Source organism: Gymnogyps californianus, chromosome Z (assembly GCF_018139145.2).
Source record: "Gymnogyps californianus isolate 813 chromosome Z, ASM1813914v2, whole genome shotgun sequence".
NCBI classification, from domain to species: domain Eukaryota; kingdom Metazoa; phylum Chordata; class Aves; order Accipitriformes; family Cathartidae; genus Gymnogyps; species Gymnogyps californianus.
The window spans coordinates 85341960-85355094 of record NC_059500.1 but is presented as its reverse complement, the minus strand read 5'-3'; the positions used below and the strand labels follow the sequence as shown (position 1 = coordinate 85355094).

The window sequence follows — 13135 nt, the reverse complement described above, 5'->3', positions numbered from 1 at the left end:
GGATCCTTCCTCGCCGCAGGGACTGGCCCTGCCTTGCTGGGGCAGCTGCCTGCGGGACCCCCTTGGATTCCCTCCTCAGCCAGTTCCCCTTCCTCAGCTCCCTCAGGCAGCCATGCCCAGGCAGCCCCTCTCCAGCTAGAGCCCCTTCCCACAGCAGGGCCAGCCCCATCCTCAGCCTCACTGGCCACACCTGGGGCTGCCCCAGCTCCAGCCCCAGCTGGGGCCCATCGGGAACAGGGGCCATTGCCAAAGCCCCACAGCACATCACCCCCTGCCCTGCTCCTGTCCACAGCCAGGAGCTCTGCACCCAGGGGCTGCAAACACAGCCAGGGGCACAGAGGAGGCAGGAAAAGTTTGTTCCTTAAGGCACATAAGAAATCCGGCAGTGAGCTGGCTACAAGGCTCAGTGCCCAAAGGCAGCAGGACAGAGGGAGAAAAGGGAAGAGAAAAGCAGGAGGAAGGACAGGGGACATAGAGAAGAGGTGTGGGACAGGGAGCCAGAAAACCGGATGCTACAAACAAGAGAGGGATGGGGAGCAGGACAACGGTGTAGACAAAGGAGAGTGGAGAGACTGCTCAAAAAAACAGAGAGAGAGATGGAGGAATAAATAAGAGAGACAGGGAGCAGGAGAGGGAGGCAGAAAAGACCAGCAGGACAACAGGACAGAGAAAGACAAGGGACACGGAAAAATTCTACAGTGATAGGGGAAAAGAAACATAGGCAAGAAATAAAAGATAGAAACAGGGAGCCAGATAGAGGTAGATGTGGAAAGAAAATTTTCAAAAAGTGACAGGGTAACAAGAAACATAGACAAGAACTACAAATGGGGACAGGGAGATAGAAGAAGGGAGATGGAGAAAGAAAATGTAAAAAGTGACAGGGTACAGGACAGAGAGGCAAGAATTAAGAATTAGAGACAGGGAGATGGATAGAGGGAGATGTAGAAGGAAACTTTTGAAAGTGACAGGATACAAGAATTATAGACATAGAATTAAAAAGTAGGTACACGGAGCTGCATAGAGGGAGACGTAGGAAGAAAATTTGAAAAGCAACGAGGTACAAGAAATACAAGCAAGAAATTAAAATTAGGTCAGGGACACCGAGAGAGGGAAAGGTAGCAAGAAAATTTAAAAAGCGACTGGGTTCAAGAAACATATTGTCTTGGTTTCTGCTGGATAGAGTTAATTTCTTCTTAGTAGCTGGTACAGTGCTAAGTAGTGCTTATCTTAAGGATTTTCAGTTTCCCATGCTCTGCCAGCAAGCAGGTGCACAAGAAGCTGGGAGGGAGCATGGCCAGGACAGCTGACTGAACTAGCCAAAGGGATATGCCATACCATAGAATGTCATGCCCTGTATATAATGGGGGGGAGTTGGCCAGGAGGGTCGGATCACTGCTTGGGCATCAGTCAGCAGGTGGTGAGCAATTGCATTATGCCTCACTTGTCTTTTCTTTTTTTGTTGTTGTTATATTCCTTTTCATTACAATTATTATTATTAGTGTTATATTTTATTTTACTTTAGTTATTAAACTGTTTTTATCTTAACCATGAGTTTTACCTTTTTTTCTGGTCCTCCTCCCTATCCCATGGGAAGGGGGAAGAGCTGCGTGGTGCTTAGTTGCTGGCTGGGGTTAAACCACGACACAGATGCAAAAATTTAAAAAATAGGGATGGAGAGGTGGAAGAAAAGTTTCAAAAGCGATGGGGTACAAGAAACATAGGCACAAATTAAAAAATAGTGACAGGGAGCCTGATAGAAGGAAACTATGGTGAGTTGACCTTGGCTGGCTGCTGGGTACCCACCAAAGCTGCTCTATCACTCCCCCTCCTCAACAAGATGGGGGGAGAAAATACAAAGACAAAGCTTGTGGGTCGAGATAAGGACAAAGAGAACACTCACCAATTACTGTCATAGGCAAAAACAGACTTCACTTGGGAAAATTAATTTAATGTATTGTCAATCAAAATCAGAGTAGGATAATGAGAAATAAGAACAAATCTGAAAAACACCTTCCCCCTGCCCCTCTCTGTTTTCCTGGGCTCATCTTCACTCCTGACTTCTCTACCTCCTTCCCCTGAGCAGTGCAGGGGGACAGGGAGCGGGGCTTGCAGTCAGTTCATCACATGTTGTCTCTGCTGCACCTTCCTCCTCACACTCTTCTGCTCCAATGTGGGGTCCCTCCCATGGGGCCACAGGTCCTGCCAGCAAACCTGCTCCAGCATGGGCTCCTCTCCATGGGGCCACAGCTGCTGACAGGAGCGTGCACAAGCACAGCCTCTCCATGGGGTCACAGCTTCCTTCAGGCACATCCCCCTGCTCCAGCATGGGGTCCTCCACAGGCTGCAGGTGGATGTCTGCTCCACCATTAACCTCCATGGGCTGCAGGGGGACAGCCTGCCTCACCATGGTCTTCACGGGAATCTCTGCTCTGGTGCCTGGAGCACCCCCCCCCACCTCCTTCACTGACCTTGGTGTCTGCAGGGCTGTTTCACACTCACATTTTCTGTGTCACAGCTTCTGCGCAGCATTTTTTAGCCCTTCTTAAATACGTCATCACAGAGGTGCTACCAGCATTGCTGATGGGCTCAGCTTTGACCAGCAGCAGATGTCTTGGAGCTGGCTGGGACTGGCTGTGCCCAACATGGGGCAACTCCTGGTGCCTTCTCACAGAAGCCACCCCTGCAGCCCCTGCCTCCACCCCCAGCTAACAAAACTTTGCCACTTAATACAACAGCAATCGGCTGCAGGGCAGAGAGAGGGGGGTTGAAAAATAGGGAAAGGGAGCCACAGAGAGAGAGGCAGAGGGAAAAAAACATAGCAATGGGCTACAGGACAGAGAACCAGACAGCCCGCTTGCAGCCGGAGAGAGGAGTAAGAGTATGTGAAACAACTCTACAGACACCAAGGTCAGTGAAGAAGGAGGGGGAGGAAGTGCTCCAGGCACTGGAGCAGAGCCCCAGCACAGCCCCACCTGCCATAGTGCAGCTCTGGGCAGACCCCCACCTGCCAGCCCCCCCATGTCCCCACCGCCTGCCTCTGGCTCCAGGCAGCCCCTCCACCCAGCACCAGGCAGCCCTCGCTGCTGGCTCCGACACGGCACGGCACCCCCGTGCCTCCGACACAGACCCCACCGGCACCACCACCCCACTCGGGGCTTTCCCCAACACCCACCGGTCAATCGTGCAGCCCTGCTCACCTTCTCCGTCAGTGTAGCCACAGCTGCAGCCACAGCCCGGCAAACACTCAGCAACCGCTTCCGCTCTTCCCTTGGCTCACACCAGCCCCTCCAGCAGCAGCCACCCCTTTACAGGGAGGGGCCGTCACCATCAGCCTCACTGCCTGCACCTGGGGCTCCAGCCCCGGCCCACAGCTGGAGCCCAGCACAAACAGGGGGCCATCACCCAACGCCCACAGCGCATCACCTCCTCCCCTGGGCTCCATCGCAGCCCGGTGCAAAGGAAGAGCAAGCACAGCCAGAAGGGCAAAGGAGACAGCGAGCGTTTATTCAGGCATGCATGTGCCAAGTCCCGAGAGCGAGTCTGCTCCAGGGCTCAGGGCCCCCAGCGCTCCCCCTGCCCCTGGGACACCTCAGCAGTCGTTTCCGGAGCTGCGCTTGTCAGTCCAGTGGGCAACGGGTAGTCGGTCGGTCGGCTCCTGGAGCGATGGGCTGCTGGGCAGAGGCGGAGGCTGCCAAAAATGAGGAGCAGGGCGCAGGACACTAGAAGAGAGGAGAAAAGTGGCAGCCAGCTGGACAGCGGGGGTGTAGCAAGAAAGCATGAGGCAGGGAACGTGACATAGATGGAGAAAGGAGCAGCAGGGAGAGAGGAAGAGAGGCAGCAGAAAGAGGGAGAGGGAGCGGGACAGAGACCAACAAAGAAGGACGGGGAGCGGGATGGAGATGCAGAAAAAAACTAGGATGGACAGCACAACAGAAAGGGAGGAAAAAGAACAGGGGCAGGGAGCCGGCCCGAGAGAGAGGGAGAAAGACAAAAAAAGCAACAAAGAACAGGGCAGAGAGGGAGGAATGAAACAACAGGGACAGGGAGCCGGGACAGCAAAGGATGGAGAGAAGGGGTGGCGGGGGGAACAACACAAAACAAACCACATAACAAGGCAGAAGGAAGAATTAAGAAATAGGGACAGGGAGCCAGAAAAAAAAGAGAGCTGGAGAGCAAAAAGAATAGCAATGCATACAGAAAGAAAAGGGGCGGAATTCTAAAATAGGGTAATCGGGGAGCCAGAGACAGTGAGATGGGGAAAGGACAAAAGCAACGGGCTACAGGGCGGAGAGGGAAGAATTAATGAATAAGGACAGAGAGCCGGCGAGAGAGACGGAGAAAGGCAAAAGATCACACAGGCTATGGGGCAGAGAGGGAGGAATTAAAAAACCAGGGACAGGGAGCCAGACAGAGAGAGGGAGGCAGAAATAAAATGGGAAAAAGCGATGGGCCACAGGGCAGAGAGGGAGGAACTGATAAACAGGGAGAGGGGACCAGAGAGAGTACGATGGGGAATGGGAAAAAATAGCAGCGGGCTACAGGGAAGAGGGAGGAATTAAAGAACAGGGACTGGAAGCCAGACAGAGACATGGAGAAAGAAAGGAAAAAAAGCAGCGATGGCTCCAAGATGGATGGGGAGGAAATAAAAAAATAGCAGCAGGGAGCCAGACAAAGAGAGATGGAAAAAGACGAACAAATAGCCTGGGGCTACACGACAGAGAATGTGGAATTAAAACACAGAGGGAGCCGGACAGAGAGAGAGACCAGGGGAAAAATCCAGAGAGGCTATGGGGGGCAGAGGGAGGAATTAAAAACTGAGGACAGGGAGGTGAACAGAGAGAGATGAAGATCGCAGGGAGTAGCGGTGGGTGCAGGAAGAAGAGGTAGGAATTAATAAATGGGGGCAGTGAGATGAACAGAGAGGGATGGAGAAAGGCACAAATAGCAGCAGGGTACAGGGCAGAGAGGAAGAATTAAAAAATGGGGCAGTGAGACGGACATAGAGAGATGGAGAAAAGAAAAAAGCAATGGGCTATGTGGCGGAGAGGGAGGAATTAAAAAACAGGGATGGGAAGCAAGAAGGAGCAAGATGGAGAAAGGGGGAGGGGACACCCTAGGGGCAACGGGACAGGGAGGGAGGAATTAAAAGTGAGGGATGGGGAGCTGGGAAAGGAGAGGCAGAGAAAGAAACACAATCGCAACGTGCTACAGGGCCAAGAAGGAAGAAACTGAGGGACAGGGAGCTGGACAGAGAGAGCCAGAGAAAGAAAAAATACCAACGGGCTACAGGACAGAAAGGGAGGAATGAAAAAATAAGGATCTGGAGCTGGGGAGAGAGAGAAGGAGACATGAGAAATAGCCAGGGGCAACAGGGTAGAGAGAGGGAGGGAGGAAGAAGAAAACAGGGATCCAGAGCCGGACAGAGAGATGGCAAAAGAAAATTATAGCGATAGGCTACAGGGAGGAGAGGGAGGAATGAAAAGATAGGGACGAGAAGTCAGACACTGAGCGACGCATATAGAAAGTATGGCAACAGCTAGAGGCAGAGAGGGAGGAATTAAAACATAGGGACAGGGAGCCAGAGAGGGGGAGGGAGACAGATAAAGACGGGGAAAAACCAGAAAGACAGGCTACAGGGAAGAGAAGGAGGAATTAAAAAATTGGGATCCAGAGCCGGACAGAGAGACGGAGAAAAAAGTAAAATCGCCATGGGCTAAAGGGCCCAGAAGGAAGAAGATGAAAAAATTGGGAGCGGGAGACGGCCAGAGAGAGACAGAGAAAGCAAAAACCATGATGGGCTCCAAGACAGAGAGGGAGGAATTTCAAAAAGGAAGGGGCCGGGAGCTGTACAGAGAGAGACGGAGAAAGGGAAGAGAGTGACGGGCCGCAGGGCAGCGAGGGAAGAATTAAAAAGTAGGGACAGGGAGCCAGGCTGAGAGCGATGGAGAAAGGAAAAAAAAAAAACTGTGACAGGCTGCAGGGCAGAGAGGGAGCGATTAAAGACTCGGGACAGGAAGCAGGACAGAGAATGGAAAAATAGCGACAGGCCATAGGGCAGAGAGGGAGGAATTAAAAAATGGGGACAGGGAGCCAACAAATAGAGATGAAGAAAGACAAATAATAGCATTGGGCTACAGGGCCGAGAGGGAGAAACTGAAAAATAGGGACAAAGAGGCAGAAAAAGGAGAGACAGAGAAAGAACAAATCGCAATAGGCCACAGGACAAAGAAGGAAGAATTAAAAAACTGGGACTGGGAGCAATCCACAGAGGGACATTGGGGAACGAAAATTTAACGTGTACAGGGCAGAGAGGGAGGAATTAAAAAAAAATAAGACAGGGACAGGGAGCCAGACAGAGAGCAACGGGCGGGGGGGGGGGGGGCAGGAACTGCAATAGGCTAGAGGACAGAGAGGGAGCAACTAAAGCCTCAGGACAGGGAGCAGGACAGAGAATGGAAAAATAGCAACGGGCAGCAGGGCAGAGATGGAGGAATTAAAAAAAAAAAAAAAAGTAAAGACACAGACAGGGAGCCAGACAGAGAGAGACAGAGAAAGAAAAAAACAGCAATGGGCTACAAGACAGATGGGGTGTCCTGGTTTCAGCTGGGACAGAGTTAACTCTCTTCTTAGTAGCTGGTACAGTGCTGTGTTTTGGATTTAGTGTGAGAGTGATGTTGATAACACTCTGATGTTTTAGTTGTTGCTAAGTAGCGCTTATCTTGAGCCAAGGACTTCTCAGTTTCCCATGCTCTGCCAGCAAGCAGGTGTGCAAGAAGCTGGGAGGGAGCATAGCCGGGGCAGCTGACCTGAACTAGCCAAAGGGATATTCCATACCATAGAATGTCATGCCCAGTATATAAATGGGGGGGAGTTGGCCAGGAGGGTCGGATCGTGGCTCTGGCATCGGTCAGCGGGTGGTGAGCAATTGCATTGTGCATCACTGGGTTTTTTCCTTCCCCTCCTCCCTCCTTTTTTTTGTTATATTCCTTTTCATTACTATTATTATTATTATATTTCATTATTACTATTGTTAGTATTATATTTTACTTTAGTTATTAAACTGTTCTTATCTCAACCCACGAGTTTTACTTTTTTTTTCCTTTCTTCCTCCTCACCCCACTGGGAGGGAGGAGGGGAAGCGGCTGCATGGTGCTGAGTTGCTGACTGGGGTTAAACCACGACATAGGGAGAAATCAAAAGTTCCTGGCAAGGAGCCAGACAGGGAGAGACAGTGAAAGAAATGAAATCGCAACGTGGCACAAGACCGAGAAGGACAAAATTGAAAAACAAGGCCTGGGAACTGGAAAGAGAGAGACAGAGAAAGAAAAACCTACCAATGGGCTCTAGGGCAGAGAGGGAGGAATGAAAAAACAGGGCCGGGGAGCCAGAGAGAGAGAGAGAAATAAGAGGGGGAAAGCAACAGGCCACAGGGTACAGAGGGAGGAAGTAAAAGCGAGGGGCCACGAGCTGGACAAAGAGAGGCGCAGAAAGGGACCTTCAGAAGTGACAGGCTACAGCACAGAGAGAGAGGAATTTTTAAAAATCAGGCTCTTGAGCTGGACCAAGAGAGATGGGGGAAAAAAAAATTGTGATGGGTAACAGGGCAGAGAGGGAGGAATTAAAAAACAAGGACAGGGAGCTAGATGGAGAGACTGAGAAGGGAAAATGTCCCGACAGGCTTCCAGAGAGAGGGGGAGGAATTAAAAATTAGAGACAGGGAGTTGGACAGAGAGAGATGGAGAAAGAAAAAAAAACTGCGGCAGGCTACCGGGCAAAGAAGGAGAGTTTAAAAATGGGGACAGTGAGACAGACGGAGAAAGGAAAGAAGCGACGGGCGACATGGTAGGGAGGGTGGAATGAAGAAAGAGGGACAGGGAGCTAGACACACCGAGATGGGGAAACAAAAATACAGCGACGGGCTAGGGGCAGAGAGGGAAGACTTAGAAAAACAGGGACAGGGAGCAAGACAGTGAGATCGAGAAAGGAAAAGATAGCAACAGGCAACAGGACAGAGAGGGAGTTCAAAATGAGGGCAGGCAGCAGGATAGAGACAGAGAAAGAAAGAGACTCGTGATGTGCTACAGAGCCGAGAAGGAAGACCTTGAACAACAGGGACAGGGAGCCGGACAGAGAGAGCCAGAGACAGCAAAAACACCAACGGGCTACAGGACAGAGAGGGAGGAATGTGAAAATAGTGGCCGGGAGCCGGACAGAGAGAGACGGAGAAGGATAAAATAGCCACAGGCTACAGGGCTGAGAGAGGGAGGACCTAAAAGATGGCGACAGGGAGCTGCTCAGAGCGACATGGAGAAAGGAGGTACAGGGGAGGGGGAAAAAAAAAAAAATCGCAGCAGCGTGGGGAAGAGAGGGGTACAGGGGAGGGGCAGGATGCAGAAGACCAGGATGCAGAAGAGGGGAGACAGGGCCCCAAGGGCCCGGGACTTACCGCAGCTCTCACTCTTGGCACTGCTGGGAGAATTTGCCAGTTCAGACACTTCTTTCTCCTTCTCTCCTCCCCTCCTCTTCTGTAACTCTGGTCGCTTGGCTGTCCTCCACCTAAGAGAATACATGGATGTCTTACGAGATGAGGCTTCCTACACACGTAGCCTCACTCACTCACGCACTACGCGGCCGTACCGCGCCGTTGGTGATACATACAGACCCTGTGGTGCACGCTGGCGGTCTGACCTGCCGAGAACTACAAAGGGGGATCCTTCCTCACCCGGAGAGACAGGCTCTCTCTTGCCTGTAGCAGGAGGCAGCTCCTGGCCAGATGGCCTTTGATTTCTTCTTCTTTACCTTTAATCTGGCCTCTCTAGCTTCAGCTGCAGCAGCTCCTGTCCACAGGCAGTAAGTGCTCCAACCATCCCTTTTTGCCCCCATGGTGGGAGGAGAGTGAGGCCAGGCAGAGACAACCACTCAAGCCTGAGGTGGGTGCAGTAAACGGTATCCCCAGGGGAGAAACAGACAACTGCATCCTCAGCACGGCCTCTGGGAGAGGGAAAGAAGAAGCAGTGACCATTATTATCATAGCACGTCCCTGGCCGGAGCCCCTCTTTCTGCAGGGGCTTCTAGAGATGCATCAAGGGCCAGCTTGCTGCTGTCACAACAGGGCTTGGGGCAGCCTGGGGCTACGGGACAGGCTTCAGGGGAGGTGCTGGAGCTGGGGGCAGCTGCACGGGGCGAGCGGGGCTGAGGGAGGCTCAGGGGGAGCTCTGCCGAGTTGGGGAGGCGCCTGGTTCCTGCACCTGGGGGGGTGCCCGCCTCCTTCCCCTCTTCCCTTCTGTCAGCTCCCGGGTAACTCCCTGGGGCTGCCCTGACCCGGCTCGCCTCCAACGGACCGGGAGCCTGCCGCAGCGGGCAGTTTGAAGCTTCCCCCCCCGCCACCCCCGGGCGGCCAGCGGGCAGGAGACACCCCCGCACCCGCCAAAGGGGCTCGCTCGCCTCACCGATGGCCTCGGCGCTCACCTGACGACGACGCCAGCACCGCGGACCGGCGCCGCCATGCTGCTCCCGGGGACCGCGCATGCACCGGCTGCCGACGGCGCGCCGGAGGGGACAGAGACTGCGCGCGAACGCCGGGCTGCAGTACCGCATTTCGGCCACGAGGCGGCAGCAGCGGAGGCGGCGGCAGCGCTGTTGCACACCTGTGCGGTGCCGGCGCTGCAGTACCGCGCTGCGGCCACCAGGCGGCAGCAGCAGCGAGCGCCCGGCGGGCGGCGCTCGCCCCGGGGCGGCACCGGCGCTGCAGTGCCGCGCTTTGCGCGCCCAGCGCCCGCCGGCGCCGCGCACGGGGGGCGGCAGCGGCGTTTCCTTACCGGCAGGCAGCAGCGAGCGCGGGGGCACCACCCGGCAGGCACCGCAGCGTCGCGCTGCCGTTACCGGCAGACGTTACTATGGAACACGGGACCGCCACCGCGCATGCGCGGCTCCCGAGCTGCAGTACCCAATTTTGGTCGCCGGGTGGCAGCAGCGACCGCCTCAAACCGCGCCAACGCGCATGCGCGGCTCCCGAGCTGCAGTACCCAATTTTAATCGCCTGGAGGCAGCAGCGAGCGCTGCAAACCGTGCCACTGCGCACGCGCGGCTCCCGCGCTGCAGTACCCAATTTTAATCGCCTGGCGGCAGCAGCGAGCGCCTCAAACCGCGCCAACGCGCATGCGCGGCTCCCGAGCTGCAGTACCCAATTTTAATCGCCTGGAGGCAGCAGCGAGCGCTGCAAACCGTGCCACTGCGCATGCGCGGCCCCCGAGCTGCAGTACCCAATTTTAATCGCCTGGAGGCAGCAGCGAGCGCTGCAAGCCGCGCCACTGCGCATGCGCGGCTCCGAGCTGCAGTACCCAATTTTAATCGCCTGGAGGCAGCAGCGAGCGCTGCAAACCGTGCCACTGCGCACGCGCGGCTCCCGCGCTGCAGTACCCAATTTTAATCGCCTGGCGGCAGCAGCGAGCGCCTCAAACCGCGCCAACGCGCATGCGCGGCCCCCGAGCTGCAGTACCCAATTTTGGTCGCCGGGTGGCAGCAGCGAGCGTTCCGAACGACCCACTGCACATGCGCGACTCCCGAGCTGCAGTACCCAATTTTAATTGCCTGGGGGCAGCAGCGAGCGCTGCAAATCGCGCCACCGCGCATGCGCGGCTCAAGAGCTGCAGTACCCAATTTTGGTCGCCGGGCGGCAGGAGCGAGCGCCTCAAACCGCGCCACCGCGCATGCGCGGCTCCCGAGCTGCAGTACCCAATTTTGGTCGCCGGGCGGCAGGAGCGAGCGCCTCAAACCGCGCCACCGCGCATGCGCGGCGCCCGAGCTGCAGTACCCAATTTTGGTCGCCGGGCGGCAGCAGCGAGCGCCTCAAACCGCGCCACTGCGCATGCGCGGCTCCCGAGCTGCAGTACCCGATTTTGGTCGCCTGGTGGTAGCAGCGAGCGCTGCAAGCCGCGCCACTGCGCGTGCGCGGCTCCCGAGCTGCAGTACCCGATTTTGGTCGCCGGGCGGCAGCAGCGAGCGCCTCAAACGGCGTTACTGCGCATGCGCGGCTCCCGAGCTGCAGTACCCGATTTTTGTCGCCTGGTGGCAGCAGCGAGCGCTGCAAGCCGCACCACTGCGCATGCGCGGCTCCCGAGCTGCAGTACCCAACTTTGGTCGCCCGGTGCGCCTCAAATCGCGCCACCGCGCGTGCGCGGCTCCCGAGCTGCAGTACCCAATTTTGGTCGCCCGGTGGCAGCAGCGAGCGCTGCAAACCCCGCCACTGCGCGTGCGCGGCTCCCGAGCTGCAGTACCCAATTTTGGTCGCCGGGTGGCAGCAGCGAGTGCCTCAAACGGCGCCACTGCGCACGCGCGGCTCCCGCGCTGCAGTACCCGATTTTGGTCGCCTGGTGGCAGCAGCGAGCGCTGCAAGCCGCACCACCGCGCATGCGCGGCTCCCGAGCTGCAGTACCCAACTTTGGTCGCAGGGTGGCAGCAGCGAGCGCTGCAAGCCCCGCCACTGCGCATGCGCAGCTCCCGAGCTGCAGTACCCAATTTTGGTCGCAGGGCGGCAGCAGCGAGCGTTCCAAACCGCGCCACCGCGCATGCGCGGCCCCCGAGCTGCAGTACCCAACTTTAGTCGCCGGGCGGCAGCATCACCTTAATTGTTTTTTTCTGAACATTCAGTATGGTGAGAAAGGACTGGTATCTCAGGCAAGCTTACACCATCCAAAAACGGTAACTACCTACTGGCAGTACAGGGCTTATATTTCTCTGCCCTTTTCCGACTCACAGCCCAGGCAGTAATATTCATCGCCTGTGTAACAAAAAGCATCCAGTGCCTTTGACTGCTTTAAAGTCTGGTGGTTGTTTCTGTCCATGCCCCCACCCCGTTACCTAGGGAGGAGAAGCAGCACAGGGAACCCGTGGAACAGGCTTTTTTCCCCCCCCGGAGTAAGCCCCAGGGATTGCTGTATTGGTCTCCATGTGGCATCAGGGTTGTCAGAGTGACAGCAGCGAGCCAACAGGTGCTGGAGAGAGAATTTTAAAAAAAAAAAAAAAAGGCAACACAGATGACATCCTGAAGGCAGGCAAAAAGAGACTGAAAGCAGCTTTGTGTGAGAGGGGCAGCTATATTTATCAGGAAAGGGCCTGTCCAAGCAGATGAGATGCAAGTGGCTGATCTGCAAACGAGCAATATGCTGGTGATCCTTGGGCTGTGTTGTGGTGTTCACACCTTTCCTCACCTCTGTGCTATCAGCACTCTGCTCTCCTAATCCTGCATACACACACAAGGCTTCCTGTGCAAGGCCTGTCACTTAGGTATGAGACACCGCACAATGTTACTTAACACCCACCCTCCAGCATGCAAAGTAATTAGATGTGAAACAGGGAAAGCAAAGAGGCATTTTGGTATATTACAGAGACAAATAAAACCCAAGACAAGTGACACAAATGAAAACAATTGCTCACCACCAACCCACCGATGCCCAGCCAGTCCCTGAGCAGTGGCCCCCCTGCTAACCTCCCCCCAGTTTTATTACTGAACATGACATCCTATGGTCTGGAATATCCCTTTGGTCAGTTGGGGTCAGCTGTCCCACCTCTCTGTGCACCCTAGCCTGCTTGCTGGCAGGGCAGCACGAAGAGCAGAAAAGGCTTTGGTGCTGTGCGAGCACTGCTCAGCAATAACTAACGCGTCCCTGTGGTATCAACGCTGTTTCCAGCACAAATCCAAGACATCGCAGGAGGGAGAGTGGGATGGGAGTGGGGTGCAGGGAAATGGGTGGGGGGCAATGGGCAGGTGGGGGGGTGCAGGCAGCACCCCAGGAGTCCAGAAGCAGAGGCGTTATGGGGGGGGCAGTGCCGAACATGGGGGAGTAGAGCAGGGAAGGGGGGAGTGGGGGCACGACGTAGGAGGGCAGGGGATGCAGGGGGCGTGTCACAGGAAAACCTCGCACAGGGGACGTTTCTGTGGAAAGCGTTTGGGAGGGTGGAGAGACACGCCAAGGGGGGGGACGGGGAGAGGAGGTGGACACGAAGTGGGGGGGACAGACACAGACAGAGGGTGTGGGTAGAAAGGTGCATGGGGGGACATGCGTGGGGATGACCTACACCAGGGGGTCCACCCGGGATAATCCATAGCAGATAACTCACCTGGGATAACCCACAT

General features: G+C 55.5%; 1 long non-coding RNA gene across 1 annotated transcript; it reads right to left on the bottom strand.

Moving 5' to 3' along the window:
- Positions 1-3482: 3482 nt before the first annotated feature.
- Positions 3483-8907, bottom strand: LOC127027400 (uncharacterized). Its single transcript, XR_007767797.1, has 3 exons — positions 8659-8907; positions 8447-8556; positions 3483-3719 (listed from the first exon to the last, which is right to left on the bottom strand). It is a non-coding gene; the product is annotated as an uncharacterized LOC127027400 (long non-coding RNA).
- Between the last annotated feature and the right edge of the window lie 4228 nt (positions 8908-13135).